The sequence below is a fragment of the Lepidochelys olivacea genome, assembly GCF_965140295.1.
Source record: "Lepidochelys olivacea isolate rLepOli2 genome assembly, chromosome: 1".
Classification (NCBI taxonomy): Eukaryota; Metazoa; Chordata; order Testudines; family Cheloniidae; genus Lepidochelys; species Lepidochelys olivacea.
Genome location: NC_140411.1, coordinates 205,297,380 through 205,321,019, shown reverse-complemented (window position 1 = coordinate 205,321,019; position 23,640 = coordinate 205,297,380). Strand labels below are relative to the sequence as shown.

Below are 23,640 nucleotides of genomic sequence, written 5' to 3'. Positions count from 1 at the left end.
ATGATGTGACACTCGAACAGAGAAGAGAAAGCAGGCGAAAAAAAAGTGTGCACACCCAAGGAAAGGGGAGCGTGGGCTGTTCCAGAACTCTTGTGTCTAAGTGAAAAATGAGTGTCAAAGCTGCTTTGCATGACCCCCACCTCCTCCATGGACAGCGTAGCCTTCTCATTGAATAACAGGCTGTTGCCCAGTGCTGGAGGGGGGAGTGATGCATAAATACAGTTTGGTGAGATTATAGTAACTGTTTCTATGGCAACAAGACAAATGCCCTCCACAGCTTTTATTTGTGTTTTGAGCAAGGAGGCATGAAGTGAAGGTTTTGTAAACATAGGAGAGGTAGAGTTGGGCTATAGTTCCCCCTGCAGTCAACTTCTTCATGATGCTCTATCAATGGTTCCAGTCCTGACCTTGAGGGACCATCCGCTTCATCCCCTGCTAGAGGAAGAGGCAAATTCTTCTTCTGGTTCATTCAGTGCCTGGTTTCCCTCCAGTCTTGCTCCATCATCAGTCCACAACCTGGACTCTGCTCTCCTGCGGATGAAGAGAGCTTTTCCTGGTTGACTCCTTCCTGGACTTCACAACCATTGCTACCACTAGGCCTCAGCCCTGACTTGAGATGACCAATCTTTTCATGAGATAACAGGGGAATTGTCCGTGTTCCCTGCACATTGGGATTCCCTCACCTTGCGCCATCAGAGTAACCTCACCCGTGACCTGCAGGGATCTCCCTTGTAGTAATAATAGGCTTGGAGGGCAAGTTAATCCCCACTTTCATGTAATATTCATTCTCCTTTCATTGAGCAGCAGCCAGAAGATGCACTGCAACTGAAACCACTTCAGCTTCCCTCTCCAACATCGCAGAGAGAGGCCCATCTATTATTAAAAACCCTATTAGTCGTGGTGAGATTGTACCACTCCCTCTCACTGTAGCTGCTGAGTGTTACCTAATTGGGTTTTAGTACTCCGAAAATCCTGGGACCATGCGGAGCTCAAATGCACATTTGCTAACACCATTTGCGTTTTCGTTGGAGACGCTTTTAGATCATATGAGGTTTTATCAGCAGGAAAAAGAGAAGAGAAAGACCAGGGAGCTGTTCACAGGCAGGGAAAGAAGTGGGGGAGGGAAGGGAAACACAGGCCCAGGAGATTTGGATGGTTTGGATGGGAAATGATGAGCACTTAGTCAAACTCAACTGATCCTCTGGATCTTTTGAGCTTCACCCGTCTCTATCAGAAATAGAGGTAAACCTTTTGAAAATGCAGCCCTGACAAAGGCACAGGCCAGTTCAAAGAAAGTGCTTTTGGTGCCATGAAGTTCACAGTGACTGTGAGCTCCTGTGGACTTTCTTCCATTCATTCATGTGTTATTTTTAACTTTGGGAGAACAGAAAGTTGATTTTTTTTTTGCACTTGCTCATATTTTCCATGCGTAGCTAAATGCCCACTGATGTCTCCCGGGAACTCGCTTTCTAGTAACAGCTAGGCAGGGCTGAGACAGAATTCAAGAGTGGAAGAAGTCCTGACTCACCCTCCAGTTTCCCCAACCCCAGTCTCCACCTGATGCGATCTAGCTTCCTCTATAATCTCATCAAAGTAGGGACTGTATCTGTCTCTTTGTTTGCACAGCACCTACCACAGTGGGACCACAGTCCTGATTGGGCACTACTGCAGTACCACTGTATAATAACAATAATTTGTTCCGTAGTGTGACATACACGTGTCCAGTACTAGGTGGGATGATTTGCCAACACACTGATCTCTGCCTTTTTTATGTCAGTGTACTGATAGCATGACCTGGATATAAGAGGTCTGGATATGGGGATGAGTTAGTTCTATGACTAACTTTAGAGAATCCCACTAGGTGCCTATTTGCCTTATATAGATACCTTTGAAATCTGCCCCTGCGTGCCTTAGCACCTGGCAGAATCAGACCCTTAAAGGTGAGTGGGAGGCAAGTGCCTTCAGCATGCTACCTGTCTAATCAGGAATCTGTAACATTCTTGTGTGCGTGTTGTGCATGGCCTTAAAAACAGCTGTCAAGCAGCACAACCGCTTACAGGATTCCACCTGACCCATTTGAGCCTCTGTGGTCCCTGATCACATGAAGCTGTTGGTTATGGATAGGTAGGTTAGCATGTGTTTCTGATCAATTTTTTTCACGGTATCACGGTGGTGGGCAGATTTAAGGTAGTATGATGCTGTGGGGGGAGTGCAGTCTGTATTTCATAGGTTTCCAGTGTTCCTGAGAGGCAGAATGCACTTAGACCATTGATGCGTGCTTGCAACCTTAAATGTCACCTTAACAGAGGGGTCTTTTTTATGTGGGGTTGTCTGAGGTTTAGCTCCTGGTGTGCCATACAAGCACATTCCTCACAACCAGTTGCAAAGGCCTTATACAGTCTAGACCTCTGTTATATAGTCTATTAGGATCCCACACATGCACATACACTGGGGTTGTTGTTTGTCGGGCTCCCTCCTTAGTTTAACCAGGTCGTTTTTTCCACTTACATTCTCCCCATGGGGTGCACTAGGTGGGCTGAGCTTGCTGTAGAGAGGTTTATCCCCTCCCTGTCTCAGGGGAGCCATTTCAAACAGCCTCCCTGTGTTTCTGTAGGTGTTTCACTTCAGTGCACAGAGAATGTTATTCTTTGAGCAGTGTGTGTTGCTTTAATGGGATCCATTTAAGTGAACTCTGGTAATTTCATTTTCCTGGGGGAACAGGTACTTGTTCTTTGCACTTGTGTCCCTGGTACTCATCTTGCCCCCTTGCCTCCAGAACCTGAATCCCATTTACTTGTGTCTCAGATGACAAGGAGACCCTTGGGGGGTGGGGGAGGAGGGAAGAGCCCCAGAGGCAGCTAGAATGGGCTACTGCCCTGTCATGCTCAGCAGTGGTATGCCCCATCTCCCCAGCCCTAAGGGCTAAGCATGATGCTTCTTTAGCACTCCCAGACTGGGCCCCCCCATCATGTTGCTTTTGGGTGTGGACCTGGCTCCCCGGATCCATTCCTCACTTGCCTTGAGATCAGTGGACTATGCAGTCTGCATGGGGCTGTGTCTTACATGTTGGTTGATGCAGAATGCAGCAGCCCCTATACTGAGGGAGTTTCAAGCCAGGGACATGCAAAGCAGAAGGTCCATGACCTGCACTGGCTGCCTATTAGTTTCCAGGTAGTTTCAAGTTCTAGTTCTCACCTGTGATGTCTTAACTGGCTTGGGAGCATCTGACTTGAGAGGTTGCCCCTTTCCCCATGCTCCGTTGCTGCCATCAGCGGAGGCATCTGTGCTGCAGCTCCCTAGGTACAGAAGAGGGGGAATCTGCTGGCAGGATGTTTTTCACAGGACTCCCTGGGCTTTGGAATTCAATTCCCCCTCACCCTGAAATAGCCTAAATGTGTTAACCTTCAGGGCACACTGAGAAGCTTCTCTGTTTGCTTGAGCTTGTGAGGATGGCTGAGATGTATGGGCAGCCAGGGAAAGGGAGGTGTTGTTTCTATCAGCCGGTTGATGAGTGCTTTTGTGTAGGTTGAGATATGTTGCTGGATATGTTTTTTTTTTTGGTTGGTTTGTTATTGTTTTGAACGGCTGGCGGGGGGGTTATACATAAAGTTAAACTGCTTGGAGCCTAGGAGAGGTGCCTTTTTTTGGTATAGAAATATAAATTGAAATCAGTATTTTGGTACTTATTAGAAATAGTACCTAAATCAGACACTTCAGCGATGAGTGCCCAAAACTGCAGTAGATTTTGAATGCAGATCCAAATTTCACACACTCTCCAATAAGCCTGAATCTAAACCCCATATTTCCCCCCATTTCCCCCCACCAAAAAAACAGGTTGGGGTATTTGAGATTCTTGATCTCAAACTGTAGCCTGCATACCTCTCTAGTAATGGTGTTGATTGTTCCTGAATTACCCCAGCCAGCTGATTCCACTGCTCTACTCAGAGGTCAAGGTCAGTGTAATGCTAGAGAAGGTCCTTTGTTCGCCATTCCCTGGGGAGTTAAATTAACCCTCACTCCCCACGCCCCATCACGCCCCACAGCCTGTTATTAAACAAGGACAAGTGTGTGAGCATGTCCGTGTGCGTGAGTGTGACTGATGCATACAGATGGCTTATTAACCAATTAATTCATAGGAGTAAATTGGTTAAATCAAACTAAATGACACCCAATTGCTGTACAAGGGTAGAAATGGATTGGAATAAGTGTTTCTTAAATGCCAGCCTTGCTGAGCAAAGGAATGAGAAGCAAAGCAGGGGAGGGTGCACGCAAAGGAGTGAGGTAGATGGCAGACACCGGCGTGCACAAAGAGCACCTCCTGGAGAAAGAGGTGTTGCTCGAGCCGTGGGACTGTTTTTTGTTGGCATCACAAAGAAGACAGATAACTCTTGTTATTGATGATGTTTCAGAGATGGGATCTCCATTAGAGAGAGAGTATAACGTTCAGTCTGGGTCCCAGGGGTATTTAGATTCAGGATTTTGTTTGGAGCGTGAATGCTGATAACTTAATTTGGCTGGAGACTAAGGGTAGATTCACAAAGGGATTCAGGCATGAATTGTGCTGGAGTTTAGGTGCCCACAGAGTTAAGCAGCAGCTGAGTGGGCATTTTGTGAATGCCAGTGGTGTCTAAATCTGGAACTTAGACGCTGTCCCGGGGTGGGCTTCCTCACCCCGGATTTCTCTTTGTAAGCAGTCCTTGCACACGGATACATATGTTCGCCACAGTGTACTCTATTTACAGTGTCTTATGCAGCTTCATGTCCCATCACCATAAGGCTTTTCCCAATCTTCAACGTACTCCCTAGGCACAGGGTGAGCAGGTGGGGAGAGAGGTGTCACCTCTCTGAGATCCTGGGTTTCTTTGCCCTTCCTTCCAGTCCTCCTCTCTCCCTTCCTGTCTGCCATTTAACAGTTCCCTGCTGGCAAGCTGAATCCCCTTGTTAACTGGTTAATCACTCAGTCCTAATCATCTCCCAGTTTGGCCCCTGTGGGGACACTTACAAAGTGGACAGTGCGGTGAATCCGGCTCTAGGCTATGGCTACTCCCTAAAGTGGCAGGTAGCATCTAAATCCCTTTGTGAATCTAGCTCTCAGGGCCTGGTTTTCTGAAGTGCTGAGCACCCAATACTGGGTGGGCAGGACAATGGTTTTCCCATCCCACCACAAATGGTGAGAGAGAAATATTTTGCCATCCCAAATCAACACAAAAAGTTGAAATCTCTTCACATTTTTTGCAAACTGAAAATCTGAAAAATAAAAAATGGGTCTGGTCAATCAAAATATTTTGTTTCGATTTTGACCTTTTTTTAACCTAATTGTCATCTGCATCTACTAACATTTCAAAATGAAAAGTTGTTTCAGCGAAAAACTGAAAACTTCCCGGTTCAGAAATATCGAAATGCGACGTCTCAATAATTTCAAAACGTTTTTCCCCAAACGCTTTCAAGTTGGGGGATTCTTCAAAACTGATCCTGGGTTACTGACCATTTCAGTTTGATGACTTGGTATTTTTTGGCAAGGAAAGGTTTGTTGAAAAATTCCCATCCACCTGTACACACTGCTTCAGCTGAGGTCGATGGGAGCCGTCCATGTTCAGCTCCTCTGAAAATCTGGATTTGAGTCCTTCTCTTTAATCAGGCAGAGATGCTCACAGCAGCAGGATATCAACCGCCCCACCCAGAGGGCATGTCTACACTGTGAGCTGGAGGCTTAGTTCCCATCTCGAGGAGATATATCCGTTCTAGCTCTGATTGAGCGACTGTGCTAAAAATAGTGTTGCTGTGACAGCGTGAGCGACAGGAGGGGTTAGCTGCCCCAGGTACGTGCCTGGTGTCTGTGATGGGTAGGTGCTATGGGAGGCAAGCCCCCTCCTGCCTTTCATGCTATCGCATCTACTTTACTTAAAGTGCGTTCACTCGATCAGAAGTAGCATGGATCTGTCTTGTTGAGCTGTAATGTACACCTCCAGCTCGACCTGTAGACGTACCCTTGGGGTCCTCAACCTGGGCATGAGTGGAATCGCTTTGATGGGGACAATTGTAGGGTATCTCCCTCGTGGCAGGCACAAGGAAGATGATCATGGACAAACAGTCTGACCCCAGAATTAAAAGTGGATGGAAGAGTCTCACATTGAGAAGCTGGGGGACAGGGAAGTTTTTAGAGTTAATGCTACAGGTGCCTTTTAACATGGCATCAATTGACAGGTAAAGTCCTGGACCTTGTCTGCATTGTGAAATTGCCCCAGTTCCAGCAATCAATGGCCAGTCACCACAGCGGCTGCACTGGTGCAAACCCCAAGTGCAGAGCAGGAAAGAGGCAATTTGCACTAGTGGAGCTTACTTAGGTCACTTCTCGGGGTTAATGAGTAGTCCTGTGAGCTATTCAGCCCTTCACCTCTCAAGGGGCAGTGGATTAAGTTTCATACAGGACACTGATCACCCATTAGATAAGAACAACTCTCAGTCACAGTTGATTTGGGCTAGAGTTGAACTGGTGACACACCTAGGAGAGACTCCCCACCCCATTCCATTCTGCCAGTCCCACTGCTCAATGGAGCTCTTTCTAATTCCACTCTCTCTTGTGATCCAGACCGTCACCCAAACCCAAGAGGCAGAGTTAAGGGTGGGCAGTGGAAGGAGGGAGGTTCTACTCTCCCATGGCTCTGGGGCAGAGTCTTTCCCACAGTGCAGCAACTGGTAATGTGTGTTGGGAGGTATAGGCAGAGGGTGCCTGGGGAGAAGGGGCATGGGCAGGTGGAGGGTGTCCTTCATATACATGCTTTTCTAATGCAACAGAGGCTCAGCGCTCCTAGGGTTTCAGGCATCTGTGCTCGCTAGCTCTTTGCTAGGAGGTTTCAGACACAACCTGTGGGCTGTTTGGGCAGAACAAACACCAGTGCAGATCGCCATGCAGGGATGCATGTGGGTGTGCTTCCCCCGTCTTTGCCCCCACTTGTGTATGACTCCCCCTCCCTCTTCTCCCCCATGCCCCAAACTTGGGTGGGTGTCATTCCCCTTCTTTCTGTCCCCCATGCCCTGTATCTGTCAAATTTTCCCTCTCCTTGTTCCCCCGTGCCCTATGTGCAAGTGAGACTCCGCCTCTCTCTGCCCCACCATGTTAGGTGTGTGTGTGTCTCTCCCCACTTTGCCCTCCATGACCTCTACGTATATATCCCTCCCCGCAGTCGGCTGTGTGTGATTCTCCTTCCCCTATTTCCCCATATGTGCCCATCCCAGCCCCACCCCAGCGTGGGCTTGGTGCACAGGGTGGCTTCCTCCCACTCAGCTGGTGTGTTAGCCCAGGGTGTGTGTCTGTTCTCTATGTATAAATCCTCACTGATTCTCTTTATGTGTGGATGGGGTTATTAGAGCGGAGCCAAAGCCTAACGGCCTGAAACGGCAAGGGCCGCTTGGAGAAAGGACTCCTGTCGGTGTCGCACTTGGCCTACAGCAGCGATTGCAATGTGTGCGGTGCGGCGGGATGGGGAGGAAGTTCTACGGCTGAGATTTGAGGCCGGGAGCCCCGTTGGTTTAGCAGCTGTGATCTTTAATTAATCCTTTTCAGATTATTTATCACACCAGCGTGGGGGACAAGTGGGAATCCTACCTCCCATGGCTGCTACTCGGCCAGCAGGAAGGAAAGAGATGGCTAGAGGAAGAAAACTGCAGTAGAATTCTCCTGTCGCTGGTGCTTTACACACTGGAAAAATGTGCGAGTGCTCAGTTTGTGCAACCCTAGTGATGGAGCTGAGGATAGGTTCCTGCTGCTACTGCCTGGGAACCTTAAAATCCCTTTAGGGAGGCAGTTGTCTTTTTTTCCCCCTTCAGGATCTCATTGTTGCTCAGTGGAGTTCACCCTGCCAGTGGGATTTTACATTCTGAGGCTTTATGTGATGAAGGACAGGAGTGAGGAAGACAGCAGGGCATGGTGGGGGAGTTCAGATGCCAGTCGGTATCAGTGCCCCCCCATAGGTTACCAGCGTTAAGAGGTACTAAGTGGCTGACTCTGTGCCTTGGAGCAGGGGCGGCTAAACTTACTGACCCTCCGAGCTGCATCCAACAATCTTCAGAAGTTCAAGAGCCAGGGTGTGCCTGCCGGGGCTCGGGGCTTCAGCCCTGCAGCGGTATGGTGGAGCTAGAGGCTTCTGCCTTGCAGGGAGGGGGATCTCAGGGCTTCAGCCCTGCGGGAGGCACCTATTGGAGCTTGGGGCTTCAGCCCTAGAGGTAGGAGGGGTCTCCGGGTTTCAGTCCCGTAGGAGGTGCCTGTCTGGGCTTAGGGCTTCAGCCCCACTCCTGCTGAAGCATCAAGCCCCGGCAGGCACACCCCGGGGAGTTGAAGCCCCAAGACTGCCCTCCCTGCTGGGCAGAAGAAGCCGCTTGCCCCACCACCCCACTGCAGGGCAGAAGCCCTGAGCTCCCCCCCCCCAAGTCTGGTAGGAAGAGATACAAGCCACACATTCACAGTGAAAGAGCTGCAGTTTGGCCACCCCTGCCTTGGAACATCCAGCCATACTAGTGTAACCCCCTTCAGCTGCACTGTTATGTGCCCAGCTGGTCCAGCACGGAAGGGATAACCTGGGCTTCCACTTCACTTGTTAACTTTCTGTTCCTGGCAATGAGTCTGTCTGGGGTACACACTCCCTGAGTCACCCCTGAGAAACAAAGGGACCTTAGTTTGTGCGCATGACAGAGATGCCCGCATAGCACATTGGCTCCCCACGGGCTGCAAGCCAACCCATTTGTTTCAGTTTGTCCGGGTTTCACAGCCTCAGAGCTTTGATCAGAATACCCCAATTCTCCAAGCAAGTCCTCAGCTGGCATTGTCTACTCCTTCCTGGACTGGGACATGGGTCCCACCTGACAACACTAGTCAGCCTGGGCTCACCAGTCCAGGAGTGGCTGGTAAATACTTGGTCATGGAAATCCATAGTGCTTGAGCCAACCAATCCGAGTTGGTCTCTGAGCAGTATCTACGTCTGTCTGCGTTTCTTCTCCTGGTGCCCGCTGGACTCCGGAACTGTAGAGGGGTGTCCAGACCAGGAAGAGGTTAGAGGTGGAGGAGAGAAGATACAGTTAAGGGAACTTATTTGAGCATCAAAAACTGCTGAGTTGGAGTTTTAGGTTAGGGGCTGGGTCTGTTTGCTTGACTCAATATTTCCCCCCTGAAAAGCTCACTTTGCTGGTGCTGCTGCTGTACCCCCTCCTCTCGTCAGTCAGGCTCCGTCCATCCATCTTAATAGTATATAGCTCAAGCCTGGAGCCTCTCCTGGCAGGAGGTCCCCGTGAGTAGAAGTGGCTGTAATGAAATGGATGTCCTGTTTCTTTAAATCTGTAGCAGGAAGGGGCCAGGGAAGGTTCTAGGCAGAAGCTCTGCTGTGAAGCAGAAACAGACAATGTAGCTTACGGCTTAATAGTGTTTTCCTTACTTTGATCAAGTTCCTTGTTCAGCGTTGTCAGAAGCTTATTCTCCCTGCCAGGACCCTGGACACATGACATTGGTGGGCTCTCTTGGGCATGGGCAGCTGCATCTCAGGGCCTGCTCCTCAGGAGAGCAAATGCTGCCGCAAACCCATTTGCCACATGGCACACACCCAGCACAGGAAAGTGTGGCCAGCTTGATGGAAGAGCAGTGCCCAGTGCACCTACGGCTCTCAGGGCCTTAACTGGTTCCTGGAGAGGGGACGGGCTGCATGCTTGCTCTTGGAGAGCATTTGAGCTTTACAGGTGCTGTGCACGTCAGCTGCGCCTGCAGCATCCTCCTACCTGCTGCTGAAGTAGCTGCCTTTTGATTCTCTGCCTCCTAAAGGAGCACCGGGGACTGTGTTTGAAACAAGCTGGGGCTGGGCCAATGTATCTTCAGCCTGGAACAAAGACAAGAGACTGTGTGTATGAGGGTTGGGGTGAATCTGGTGTTACAGCTGCAGCTGAGAAAGTGCTTGAGGATAATAATAAACTTAGACACAACCAAACACACACACGCCCTCAGTACGTACCCACCAGCCCACATATAGACACATACCAACATACACACTCTCACAAACCAATGCACAGCAAAAGACACACGCATGTGCCCCAGCACTGACACACATGGCCACCACAAATATTACACCTATGCACAAATGACACATCCACACTGAACGAAACACACAGTACACATCCACCAACATGAAACCATGCACCCATATGCAAACCTGCCAAAAACACACACACTAGCTGGTGCACTGGTATACGCATCTGCCAGCACACACACGCATCTCTAACTATTGTGTCACTGTTAAAAATCACCGTTTTTCAGCTCCTGCAGCAAGATAAAGTCTCCAAAGCTTGTCATGCTGCAGCATCCTCTTCATGGCTGAAGTATATGGAGTATGTATAAAATATTGAATCATTTAGAGTCTTTTAATCTACCTGTCTCTGTGTCGCGCTAGGATTTACAGCTAGTCCAATGGTGGAGCAAATGGTTTATGTCATGGAGCCATGACCAGTGCTGCATAGCGTACGATGTGCATTTTTCCCCTCATCTTTTTTAACTTTGTGCTATTAAAAGGGCCAGTTCAACAGTGAGTATTTATTCCCAGAGCAGAGGTCACACAGGCAGCAGAAGGGCAAACTTCCCCACACCTCCCTCTACTAATGCATGTCACCTCTGTCCTGGAAACACCCTTTCTCGGGATGTGAGGGGAATTATCTTTCCACGGCCTGCTCGGTCGTTGGCCTCTCCGCTGAAACTGCCAATAAAGAGGACAACTAGTTCTCAGTGTAAGGGTCGTTTTGATGTGGCTCTTGCCACTTGGGACCCAGACGAAGACACACCAAACTCATTCCACACAGGCCACAAAGAGCCTTTCGATGGCAACAGCTTATCATGGCTCCATCGCCTCCCCTTATGGAAGGAAGGCTGGTCTCGTAGCTAAAGAAGAGGAGGGGACGACAGGAGTCCTGGGTTCTGTCCTTGGTTCTGCCACAGACTTGCTGTGTAACTTGTGCAGGTTACATCACCTCGCTCTGCCTTGGTTTCCTCTGTGCCTGTACACTAAGGAGACAGCGATACTGACATACTCTGCAGCAGGTGTTGTGAGGGTTAATTCATTAGTGTGTGTATAAAGTACTCTGCGGTTCTTGGATGGAAGGATAAATCATTATTAAAGTGGAAAGCAGCATTATTTTTCCTTTGTAACAATCTCTGTCTTGCCTGTCTCTTGAAGTCTGAGGAAGAAGCAGGTTTTTCCTCTTGTTTCCCTCCCCCCCCACCCCCTGTGAATGCATCTTTGGTGGTCTGGAGTTCCTGCCTGGGCACAGAGAACATTTACTTTCATTATTTTTATGGCATGGTATAGGACCACTCCAGACTAAAGGAAGCAGAGGGTAATAACCTGAGAGAAACTTTTAATGAAACTTAAGTCTCTTTTGTTGCAGGGGGTGGAAGCCCTGACAAGCCTGGCTGTGTTTTTCAAGGCAGTGTGATAAGTTTGTTATTACCAGACCTGGATGAACCTTAAAAAGTTTGGAAGTTCAGCTAAGCAACCAAAAGTTTGCATGCCTCTTTGAAAGTAACAGTGTGACCCTTAGCTCTCAGGACTGTACTTCTTGAGCCAAATTTTGGAAGTGATGCTTAGAGTGGTGCAGCATAGACACCTCAAACCCGCTTTCCCATGTGTCAGGGCATCTGAGCTGGTAAAACTCACATGCCAAGCTGTAACTGTGTAAGAAGGTGAATGTTAATGAGCGCTGGGGGAAGACTTTAGCGTATACTTTCTTCTGGCCTCTTGATATATAATTTAAACCTACTTAGGCTCCCTTACACAGGGGAACAGTGGGAGTGAGTAGATGTAGCTGGCTCTAAGCAAGTATAAGGAAGTTTAGCTTACAACCATCTTATAGATGCCTTCTGAATTTGGCTCTCCAAGACAGCAAAATGAGTTTAAATATGAGGGGAAATGCCAAGAACCACCTGTAGGAGGTGTCAGTTTTTTCAATTTCCCCACCTCCTACTAGGAAGTGCCCACCCTTTCAATCTTTATTCAGATTGTTTTCAAAAAGAGTGAGCATTGTGCAACACGTGTTGGTGTGTGAGAAAGAAACAGGAAGGGGATTATTGCTGCTTCTCCAACCCACAGTACTTTGGTCATCAAAGGATTCACCATACAAAACCCCATTACTGGCATATCCCTGGCTATGATTGGGCTGGAAACCTAGAGACAAGGTAGCTTGGTTGAATCCTTCTTGATCTTGAAGGATTCAAATCAAAATGTTCACCCTCTAGGTTAGGGCAAATTTGGAATATGGGAGTGTTACTTTTTCTACAACCTTTGGCAAACTGTGTAGCTTGACAGCAAAGACACAAGTTCAAAGGGTAGCATTTTTGCTGCAGAAGTATCCCTGTGTGTTAGACGGCTGTTTTTGCACAGAAAATGACCTCTCTGTCTTCAAAATTGTCCCACTTTTTTGAGGCAAAAATTTGATGAAAATAGCGAATGTCTCTATGTGAACCAAAAGGTGAAGAAACTCTTATTTATTTTGCGTTTTGTTGTGAATATCTTGCATGCACCAATTTTCCTCGTAATAGTTTCTGAGCACACGGCAGACTCTTTAAGCACTGGATGGCTCAGGGGACTGGTATGAAGTTGCAGTGGTAGTGGCAAAGCTAGGAGAAAGAGTGATCTAGTGGGTTTGGGTCTTAGCCTTGACTATGGGAGACCTGGGTTTGATTCCCTGCTCTGACACAGACTTCCTGCATGAACTTGGGGTGAGTCACACATTTCAATGGAAGTTAGGAGGAGCCTAAATACCTTTGAGGGTCTGAGCCTTAGCCTCTGCTTTCCTCATCTTTAACAGGGGGATAATAGCACTGCCCTGCCTCACAGGGATGTTGTGTGTGGATAAATGTGTTACAGATTGTGAGGTGCTATGACGATGGCAGCTGTGTGAGGACTGTGGATAGTTTGCTAGTTCAAATCTGGTGTCGGGAGGAAACATCAGGCTCTTCAGTGATCTATACTTATATTGTCAGTCTGCTGTACAGTTGATACACAATCCTCACAACCCCCCAATGAGTCAGGGAAGTATGATGATCTCCATTTTACAGATGGGAAATGGAATCACAGAGGGACTTTTCCAAGTCAATATACAATGGCAAGTCAGTGGTAATACCGGGATTCGAAATGACAAATTAATGGCTCCCCGCCCTATTCTCAAACCTCTAGATCCTGCTGCCCTCTTGGGTTAGTCTCAGCCTAGTGCCAATGGGCAGAGGTCTACATGGCAAAAATCATCATGCCAAGCAGTGAGCACCCCCTTGTTAGGACTCAATGGGCCTGGAGACTAAACTACCCTTTCAGCACTAGAGCTGGGACCCTGAAGCTCAGGGATGGTTACAGCACCAGAGGGGAGCTGTAATAACCGCCCATTGCATAGTTACAGCACCAGAGGGGAGCTGTGTAACAACCGCCCATTGCATGGTGAGGACTAGAATGTATGTGTAGGCTGTTTCCATAACAATTGACTTTTTGCTCTCTATAAATATCCATAAAGCCCTTACATTATCCTTCATATCCCTCCTCAGAACTCACCTCCCTCATGATCCCTACAAGAAGAACATTGGAGCATGACTACTAGGCAGTTTGTGTGCTGTGCCACGCATGTCCTTTCTCTCCCTTCATCTGTCCCCTCTCTGTCTCTTTTGTCCACCTGGGGTCTCCCATCACATGCTAAGATCGTAAGCTCTTTTGGGAAGATCAGTCTTTTTGTTACATGCATGTACAGTGCCTAGCACAACAGGGGCTCCAGCCCTTGCTTTGGGCTACCGCAAAATAAATAGATGATAATAATTAAAAAATTACTGCCTCCAAGGGGATTCTGTGTATGGTAAATGATCACTGTGTTGTTTCAGCATCAGCAGACAAACACAACACACCATTGCTTGTTTTCTTCTTGTGTGTGTGTCACAAGTCAATATCTAGATTGTCCAGCCATCTAACTGCTGCATCATTAAGTGGGACTATGGTGGTGCAGTCCACCCTCCAGTCTTCACTCCTCCACTATGTGTCTGACTGTCTGCATTGCTGCCCCTCAGCCACATTGCGTAGACTGGGCAAGGCAACCTTTCTGCACTGTAGCAGCCATTCTAGTCAGCAGCCTGGTAAACCTAGTCCAGGATCTGCATCCTAGGTTGCAAACAGGTGAGTGTAAATTAGGGCCACCAAAGTTTGCTCCCTGTCTCAGTATCCCAGAGTTGCGGCCATTCTGCAAGGGTAGAGCTGTAGGCCCTGACACGCCGCTGTCTACTCAAGATTGTCACTGGGCCGGCAGTGCTGCACGTGAATGGCCGGTACAAATGGAGGTCTCCAAGTCACTGGTGGCAAGTCAGCAGGAACGGCAGCGATAGGTGTTTGCTTCTGGACGCAGGGAGATCTTCTGTGGGAAGTGTGTGTGGCTTATTTGTACCTACAGGAATGATTCTCAGCAGGTAGTTTTCTGCCACCATAGCCCTCCATTGCTAGAGTTCTCACATGGGGTCTTAACAACCCACTGTTCCCTCGAACATGCACAGATGGGATGTTACGGTGATGGGCTCATTAGATGGCTCTAGCTAGCTTCTTTTGTGTGTGCCCATTAGAGAAGTACCTTAGCGCCTCCCAAGCCAACACTAATCTCTTTTTTTCCCAGGGGGACAAGAGTCAGTAAATTGCTTGAAATAATTAAGGCTTTGTGTGTGCATGTGTGTGTGTGTGGAGGGCTTATTGTGGAGAAGCTGGGTTGAAGAAATTAGTTTTGCATAGATACAGATAGATAAAAGGGAGAGGAGATTGAGAAAATCATGTCTGATTGCTGAATGACTGAGCACACACTGAGTTAAATGTGTATCTCCTTGGCCGCAAATAAGTTGCGTTATACTCATTTATGCCAGAGCTGTGTTTCACTCATTGTTTTGACTTTAAAATGCACTGCTCATTTCGGCTGATTCCTCCTTTTGTTTCTCATTTATAAAGACTCTTTTCCCGTGGGGACATTACCGAAGTGAGCGCTCGTGTTACCCCAGTGCTCCAGAATTGTTCATCGTGGATCAAAATGTAATGCAGAGGTCAGCTGTTAACTTTGTAGAGACTCGGGGCAACGAAAGAACCAATCTCTCAGGAGTTCAGAATGTGAGGTGCAGGTCAGAGAAGAAAGTCCAAGGAAACAGCCAGACTGCAGCAAAAACTATGACAGGGTCCCAAACAAAGAATGCTAAAGGCAAAGTTTGGGGAAATTCAGTTCTGTATTTCACAGCTGGCCCTTTCTCTGTAATGGGCTAAATCAGAACCCTGCTTCCAAACCTTCCAAATGTTCAGGGACCTGAACTCTGCTGCATGGATCCATCTCTAATCTGAAGTTTCTGAAACTTTGGGGTCGTAAAAACTGGTCTAGGAATCTCATGGGCACAGGCTTTGCCATTGTCTTTTGGGGGCTTCTTGTTCTAATTCAGCTGAAAATATGCTGACAACAGCCTCTCTTCAGACCATTTTGGGTCTTTTGTGTTGTGGCTGGAACCCAGTAGATTATGGGGATTGGCTGACCAGATTAGCCCCATATCCAGTCTCTGACAGTGACCAGCACCAGATGCTTCACAGGAAGGTGTAAACAACCCCACAACCAGCAGATGTGGGATATTTTGCCCCCCACATCGGGTTTCCTCCTGATCTCTGATAGCTAAAGATCACCTGAAGCCCTGCCACAGGAGATTTAATATTCCTTCCAACATTTTTATTGTCATTCATAACAACTCTGGATATTTTTGATGCCCATATAAATGTTAAGTCCCTTTCTGATCTGGCTAATGTCTTAGCATCAACAATTTCATATGGCAGTGCGTTCCACAGCCAACTGCATATTGGGTGAAAAAGTATTTTCTTGTATCACTTTTGAATTTGCCTCCTTTTCATTTCATTGCATGCCCCCTTGTCTTTGCGTTACAAGATTGTGTTATGGACAATAATCAAAGCGGATTAAACAAAGGCTAAATACAGATTTTTCAGTCAGGAAGTTGCTTCACTGGGAGAGGAGACCTGGAAGGTTTACCAAAGGCAGTGTCAGGCCAAACCAAAACCCTGAATCAAACACATCAGGGTGTTTGCAGCATGCGTTTGATTTGTGCTTTGTGTGCCCCTCACTTATGGAAACCAATATGCCTATCCCTAAAGAGAAGGTGGGTCTGCCCCCTCCCCCCTCCAGTCCTGCACCACCCCAGCCATCCACATTATAAACATGCTAATTAATTTATTGGACAGAAAGGGGGGAAAAGTGTGTGTGTGGGGGGGAATGCATCAATTGACAAATTGAAATGTCATTTCCCAGCCTGCAGCTGGATCCTGCCTTGTCTCCTCTCTCTCTCTCTCTCTCTCTCTCTTTTTCTCTTTTGTATTTTGATTTGGTTATAAAAGCTGCAATGTAATTGAAACTGACATCGGAATCAAACAGTGTGACCTTGTCTGGTTTGTTCCAGGCCTGCGACGCAATCCACTTGGGATAAGGGAAATAAAAGGGAGGAGAAGAGTGAGTGAGTGAGCGCAGAGGGTCCCCAGACGACTGAGCTGCTTGTGGGCATGCGTGCGTGCATGCTTTTGAAGGGCTTCTACACTGTGTGTTGGTGATTTTTGCAGAGCCGCCTGGAATGTATGTTGGTGGGCAGAGGAGCACGCACGGAGGAAAGGAGTGTGACATTGGGCAAAGGGCTGCAGAGTGTACCTGTGCCTCTAACTTAGAAGCCAACACATAAAGCTAACGGGGAAACATGAGTGACTGAAACTGCCAGTTTAGAAGACTGGTGCCAGCCTGGGGGAGATACATTTGCAGGGTAGAAGATAAAAACACAAAAGGCCTGAAAGTGACATGCTAGGGGCCCAAATCAGTCTCCCTAACCCGCAACACACCCACTCTACTACTCCAATCCTAAACTCTGCCAAAAGCCCCACACTCCTGCCCTGCAGCCCCTCTGCTATCCCAGCCCTGAGCTCCCCACACAGCTCAACTCTGCCAATGCCCCTCACTCCTGACCTGCAGCACCTGCACCTACTCAGTGCACAAAGGTACCAAACTCTGTGATGGTTTTATAACACTAAAGTATCCATCAGAAATGTGTGAGAGTCCACAGGACTCAGTTTCTTGGTGAGACAACAGTTTACCTGAGCCCAGATCTCTGGAGAGGAAAGGCTGGTGTGTTAGTTTCTTGCCCTATCATATCACCCTCCCTGCATACAGGCTTAAGTAGATCTTTTACAGCACATGCCTGCTTTCGAAGCATCAGGCTCTTGTTATGAGAGGCGGCTGAAGTTAGAGCTTGTGACATGTAAAACAGCAAGGAATAAATCTCCACTAACTCCATCCCATATCCCATGCTCGTGCATTCAGCCAGGCTGCTTTTACAAACTGTAGCAAAACTGGAGAAGGGGGAGGGAATGAGAGGGAGAAAGAGACTGGGAAAGGAAGGAGGCGGAGGGAAAAGAGCAAGAGCACAGAGGGGCAGCTTTCCAAGCGGCTGCAAAATTTATCATGCAGAGAAGAGCTGTGAAGTTTAGCCCCCATCACACCATCTCCTGCCTTGCCCTGCTCCCCTGGGCGTTCTCTTTACCTCCTCAAGCTCACTGGTGTTCTTACACCGATTTGCCATGCCAGGTTTCATTGGTTCGGCAGTTTTTTGATTGCCCAGCGGTCACAGCTTGTTCTCTGCCTTTTGCTGATACAGGGACTTGACTGACGGGGGAGGAACGTGATGAGCTCCCTCGAGCCAGGCCTGGGACTATAGGCCATTCTGGAGCTGGGACTTTGGGGGAGTCAAATGAATCAGTGAATCCTATATAATGTCCCTGTCCCCCTCTTCCATTCCAGCTGTGTCCTGAGTGGCACTAGGCTACCCGGTACATTTGGTGGGACTTTTTCAGGTTAAAAAGAATACATATTCCTAGACGCTGACTCTGCGTGTGCTTCAGGGCTGGAGCACCCACAAAAAAAAATAGTGGGTGCTCAGCACTCACCAGCCACCCACCGATCAGCTGTTCAATGGTGTGCAGGAGGGACGGGGGGGGGAGAGGGCTGGAGCAAGGGTAGGAAGAGACAGAGTGAGGGTGGGGCCTTGGGGAAAGGTGCGGAGTGGAGGTGGGGTGAAGGGGAGGGTGGAAAAATGAAAGTCGGCGCTTGTGTACATATTAAAACCTGCACTTCCTTAATGCTGCATCTAACGCAAATGGCACAGAGCAAAAGTGACTAAATGCAGTACTCGCTGGAGAACAATGCAGGGAGCTTATGATTCATGAAGAGAAGGGAGAAGAAAGACAGCAACGGTTTATTTAGGCCTGGATCCTGCACCATTGTCCAATGGGAGCTTTGCAAGCCAGTTGTGAGGGTGCCTGGGTAAAGAATCCAGTTTAATCCATCTGCCCCTTTGCAGAGGTCACAGCATGTTCGTGAGATACTAGTAACTCCTTAGATCATAGGTTTTTCATTCTGTGGACCACTCAAAGCTGGAACTTGCACCCATTAATGTCACTAGCAAAACTGCCATTAATTTCAATTGGGGAAGGATCAGGCCTTTTGATAAATTAAAACTGAAATATTTTAAAATCAATTCACTTTTCACTTTTACGCTGTTTGGTGGTTGTTTGTGTTTCTTACAGCTAACATAGGCTCCACAGATTTCCTCCTCTTTTCAGTTTCTAACCAAGTTCACTTTCAGATCCTCAGGTACTAGCTTCCTGCTGCTAGGTTTGGGCTTCACCCTAGGATCCGTAGCCTGTAAATATTTATGGTAGTGAGATTTACACTCGGGAAGGAGTTCCCATTGAAGTCAATGGGACTACTTACTACTATTGAAGTCAATGGGATTACTCAGTGGGACTAGACACAGTATGTAATAATGCTACCCCCAGCATTCACAGGCTCAGAAAAATAACGCAAACAAGAATTTCTGGCTGCACTTAATGCGGCTTAGCATTCTCTCTCTGCATAGATTTGAGTGATCTCAAAAAACATTGGAAGAAAGTTAATTTCAAAGTTGCAGATGAGATTATTCTCAGAAATGGAATTTTGCATTTATGCATGTGAGTATTCAGCCCGAAGGACTTGTGTGCTTACTCAATCAGATGAACATAGGAATTGCCACAGACACTCAGTCCCAAGGTCCATCCAGGCCAGTATACTCTCTCTCACAGTCAGAAGAAGGTGCAAGGAAGCTCACTGTTGGTGGATGTGGGATTATCTGCCTCCCATAAGGTCTCATCCTGATCCTTAACAGTTAGAATACCTTCTGCTTCAGGGCTTAAACCAATTATTATCTCCTCTCATGCTCTTTTTGAGCATTAATTATTATAACTCTGGATATTCTTATTATCCCTATAAATATCTGATCACTCTTTGAATCTCACTAAATTTTTGGCCTTAACAGCATCTTGTGGTGATGAGTTCCTTAGTCTAATTATATGTTGTGTGAAAAAAAAATCCTTTTATGAATTTTGAATTTGGTACCTTTCAATTTCATTTACTGTTCCCTTCTCCTTGTCTCATAACACCAAGAGAACTGACGCGCCCAATCAACTTTCTCTAGACTATTCATTATTATATAGAGTTTTATGAGGTCCCCTCTTATTTGTTTCCTTTCAAAGATAAACAGCCCCAGTCTTTTCAGTTACTCTTCATATAAGAGCTTTTCTATGCCCCCAATCATACTTGTCCCCCTTCTTATTAGAGAGCAGAAGCAGTGTCATGTTAGTTATCTGACCAGTTCTCAACCCAGCTGGAATTTCAAATTTCATGATCAGTCCACAGAAGGAAAAACCTGGGGGGTGAGGGGAAACCTATCAAATAAACTTGAAAAACAAATACATGCAAGGAAATCACCATCTGGTTGTGCATATTCCACAAGCAGAAAACCAGGCTAAATTCAACAAATCATTATCATTGTGAATTATTCACTACGTTCTGTTGCAAATAGTGCCAAGGATAGTTTGTTTATTTTTATTTGGTGTTTTTAAAAAGTCCATGGCAACGTTGCTTTTTGTCTTAGGTGTTATGTTTTCCAGACACAACATGCAAACCTGTACTTCAAGTCTGACTTTTTTAGATTAAAGAAAGACAATGAAACAATAAAGAACAAAAGCAAAGTCTCCATGAGAGAGAGAGAGCACAGCGTGTTTGCCTTCCATAGCATGCTGCTTCACACAGTGGCAGGTGCTCCTGTAGACATCAGGGGCCTATAAATGTAAAGGTGCAACACTCAGAAATCTTAACAGTTATACACACTTCTTTTTGTTCTGCATTTGTGCCTAACACAAGAGGGTCCTGGTCCATGACAACCTGCTCATGGCTATTATATTAATAAATAATTGTAATACTGCTTTCTAAAGGCTTTAGTTTTACACCACCTAACTTTTGAGCCAAATATGATGTGTCAATATTCTGTTTAAAAGCCTTTTTATTTATTAAGCACTTATATTGTGCTTGGAGCAGGACAAGACACAAAGATAGCAGTAATGACACATGAATAAATATATACAATAATGGAAATAAGGGTGCCCCCTTGCTCTACTGCTGCTGCTCCTAGTAGACGTCCCTTCCTGTACCTGGGGGTTTGGGATACTGAAACAGGTGTATGTTTTGCTACTTAATACGCCTTCACAGCAGCATGGCTACTGCGGTTCAGGATTTAGTTGTATCAGCAAAGCTGGGAGGGGTGAGGAGAAGAAAGTCCTGGAATAATGGGTGGGGGGAAATTTAGGATTGAGGAGCATTTTCGGAGCCCACAATGGGGCTGATCCAAAATCCACAGAAGTCAATGGAAAGCTTCTCATTGATTTCAACAGGCATTGGATCAGACCCCATATGCCCAGCTCCAGCTTTTGATGGATGCCAGTTTTGCCCTGAGGCTTAACAATAATTTGAACATAATCCAAGGCAGTGGAAATTTACAAGCTGCTCCTCTGAACAGTAGGTAGTTTGGGGATGAAATCATTTTGGGAGACTGACAGGCTTGGGTGCCTTAATCAGACATCCAAATCAGTGAAGAAGTCAGAAGTGGGGCAGAAAATTGCACCGACAGAAAAGCAAGGCTTCCCATTGGACAAAGTAACCCTTTGCTCAATACCTTGAAATCCCAGCAGATGGGAGTTCAGGAGATGACATTTAGCAGACTCAAAAGTGTGTCATCTCCCATATGCTCGTGTCCTCAACCCCACGGTGCATTTGTTGGGCTGAGCAGCTGACTCTGCATGAGATCTCTCCTGCTTTTGCAACGTTGATGGAGATATAAAAAGCGAGGATGATTGACGTGGAAAAGGAAAAACCAGAAGATTAAAAAAAGAAAGATTAGAGACTTCTTTTAAAGTTTTTATCTTTAATCTTCTCATTTGCCTGGCTTCCAGCCCAAATGTTGCTCCTTTTGGACTTCTGCCTTTCTTGCTCTCCCGTCCTGCTTTTCCTATCTCCTCTGCTCCAGCTTCTACAACAGAAATCACGGGTGAGGCTAGGGAAATGCATTGACTTTTGGCAACGCTGTATGTGCATTGGAGAGTAAACTCCAGCTAGTGGGCACTGATCCAGCAGCAGGTGTTCTGCTCAGTGAACAGGAATGCAAGTTTCTGTGTATGTGGGAGGCACAATGAATACTCTATGCTGTTCACCTGTCATTTACAGGGTCGGATGCTTCTCTCACTAAGTGGCTGCCAAGAGCATTGTCAAGGGCAGAGAGCAGTACAATATCAAGGATGAATAAATGGTGATGTGGAAGAAAAAGGAACAGGATCTGGAGATGTTGGGGAGATTCAGAGAGGGTTGGGCAGTATCAGACATGGGAAAGAGCTGGAGTGGGGACAGCTGGGAGAAGACACAGAGATCTAAAGAAGGATTCATAGTGAGTCTACAGTCTCAAGAGTGGGTTACTAGAAGTGTTATGGAGGTCCAGAGTGGGTTACTATAAGTGTTATGGCGGTCAAGAAGGGCTTGCTTCAAGACTCTTCTGTATCAGGAATGGGTGGGGAGAGGATGTGGAGAAGTGCTTGGGTTCGCACTGGGTTATATAGTATTTGGTATTGGGGCAGGGAAGGACACATGGAAAGGTTCTGGGGTTCGCAGCTGGAGGTACAGAATGAAAGAGGAGTTAACTGGGGGACTTCCAAGAACTTGTTAGGTTTCTAGAACTTTGGGGACTTAATATTAGACACTAACAATACCCAAGATCCCCCATATTTTTCGGCAGCCATTACAGATATTGTTCTCTGGGATTTAGAAGAGTTGTGTTGGCCTTTGCAAGTGATTTACTCAGACAGTTATTGTATGTTAAACAATAAATTAAGTTAAAATAGGCTAATAACACATATTCATGGATGTTTTAACAGCTTTGTAATGGATACAAATTCCCTCTCTGACCTCACAATCATCTTCAAGGAAATCGACTGTGATATCATAAACCAAAGACAACTGTAGAATTGTCAAGCAGAAGGGGTAGCTGGGCTGGGAGGGAGGGAGGCCCAGGGGACATACAAATAGCTCTGCTAATTACTGGCATTTGCAACAAAGGCAAGGCAGAAAATGACAGGCAAGGCCATTTGTGGCTTAAAAGTTGGCAAATGTGTTCAGAGGAAATCTGTGCCACAATGAACCATGATCTCAACATGTTGGCCCTTCTCTGGAAATTTCAAACCCTCAGTGTTTGAAGGTGTTCCCCTAACACCCATCAAGGCATCCAAGATCTCTCAAAGGACCAAGCTTATCCAGAGGATGGTGCCCTTCTCCCCAGCCTGGCCTGCAGCCTGCAAATGCAGATGGCAGGATCATTCAGAGGGTCGCCAGTTGATTTCACCTCTCATGGTGTTGCAACAAACCATTGTTGCTCAGTACCATTGCAGCACTAGCTCAGCTGCTGTGGTCTCAGCTCACAGTGTGCATGAGCACGGCTATATTTACAGGCTTTCTCCTATGGCTCTTGGAGCAGCATGTAACATCAGAGAATTTATTCTCACAAAGAGATGAACTGGGAAATTATCATCGTTACAGATGGAAATGTGAGGTGAAGTGAATTGCTTAAGGTCACATAGTGCATCTGTGGCAGATCTGGGACTAGAATCCAAGTCTCTTGACTTGCATCCCCCCAGTGCCTTAACCACAAGACCATTCACCATGCGGTTTCATGTTTCCCAGATCAAGCTACACAGAGGGTGATGCTAAGTGGGAGCTAAACAGGTGGAAGAATCAAACAGATCAAACCAGCACACTATAAATATGATCTGCTGAAGCATGGTAACACTGCAGGAGCTACTTCTCTAGCAGAAATGGATCAGAGCAGCCCCAGGCCAGGGGCCATCGCATCCACCTGTTCTAATTGCATCCACCTGCAGAGGCACAGCTGAAGGCATGTTTAGAGGCTGACAATAATAAACCCCTCACCTCTCCACCCACACTGTCCATGTCCTATTTCCTTGTCCATGAGGTGGTGCCTGCTTTTGAAAAGGCACTGAGTGTGGTGTTAGACCCAAGCGAATGGTTCACAGTGAGCAACCTTTCCATGTGTTTTGCTGCTTCTGTTGTGGAATGACTCTGAGTTGGGTGGCCTTAATTTCACTCTGGGACTGTTGTTTTTCACAGTTCTTTTTTTATCACAAGCAGTTCAGTTGCAAGTAT

At 47.0% G+C, this 23,640-nt stretch overlaps 1 protein-coding gene and 1 long non-coding RNA gene across 2 annotated transcripts in view; both read left to right on the top strand.

Moving 5' to 3' along the window:
• LOC311511237 overlaps positions 1-16,434 on the top strand; it is a 67,294-nt gene extending 50,860 nt beyond the window's left edge. The window contains exon 3 of the long non-coding RNA XR_014709234.1: positions 14,988-16,434. This is a non-coding gene — a long non-coding RNA (uncharacterized lncRNA). The remainder of the gene's footprint in view (positions 1-14,987) is intronic.
• Positions 1-23,640, top strand: part of LSAMP (limbic system associated membrane protein) — a 1,389,250-nt gene that overhangs the window by 186,969 nt on the left and 1,178,641 nt on the right. The window lies entirely within an intron of this gene.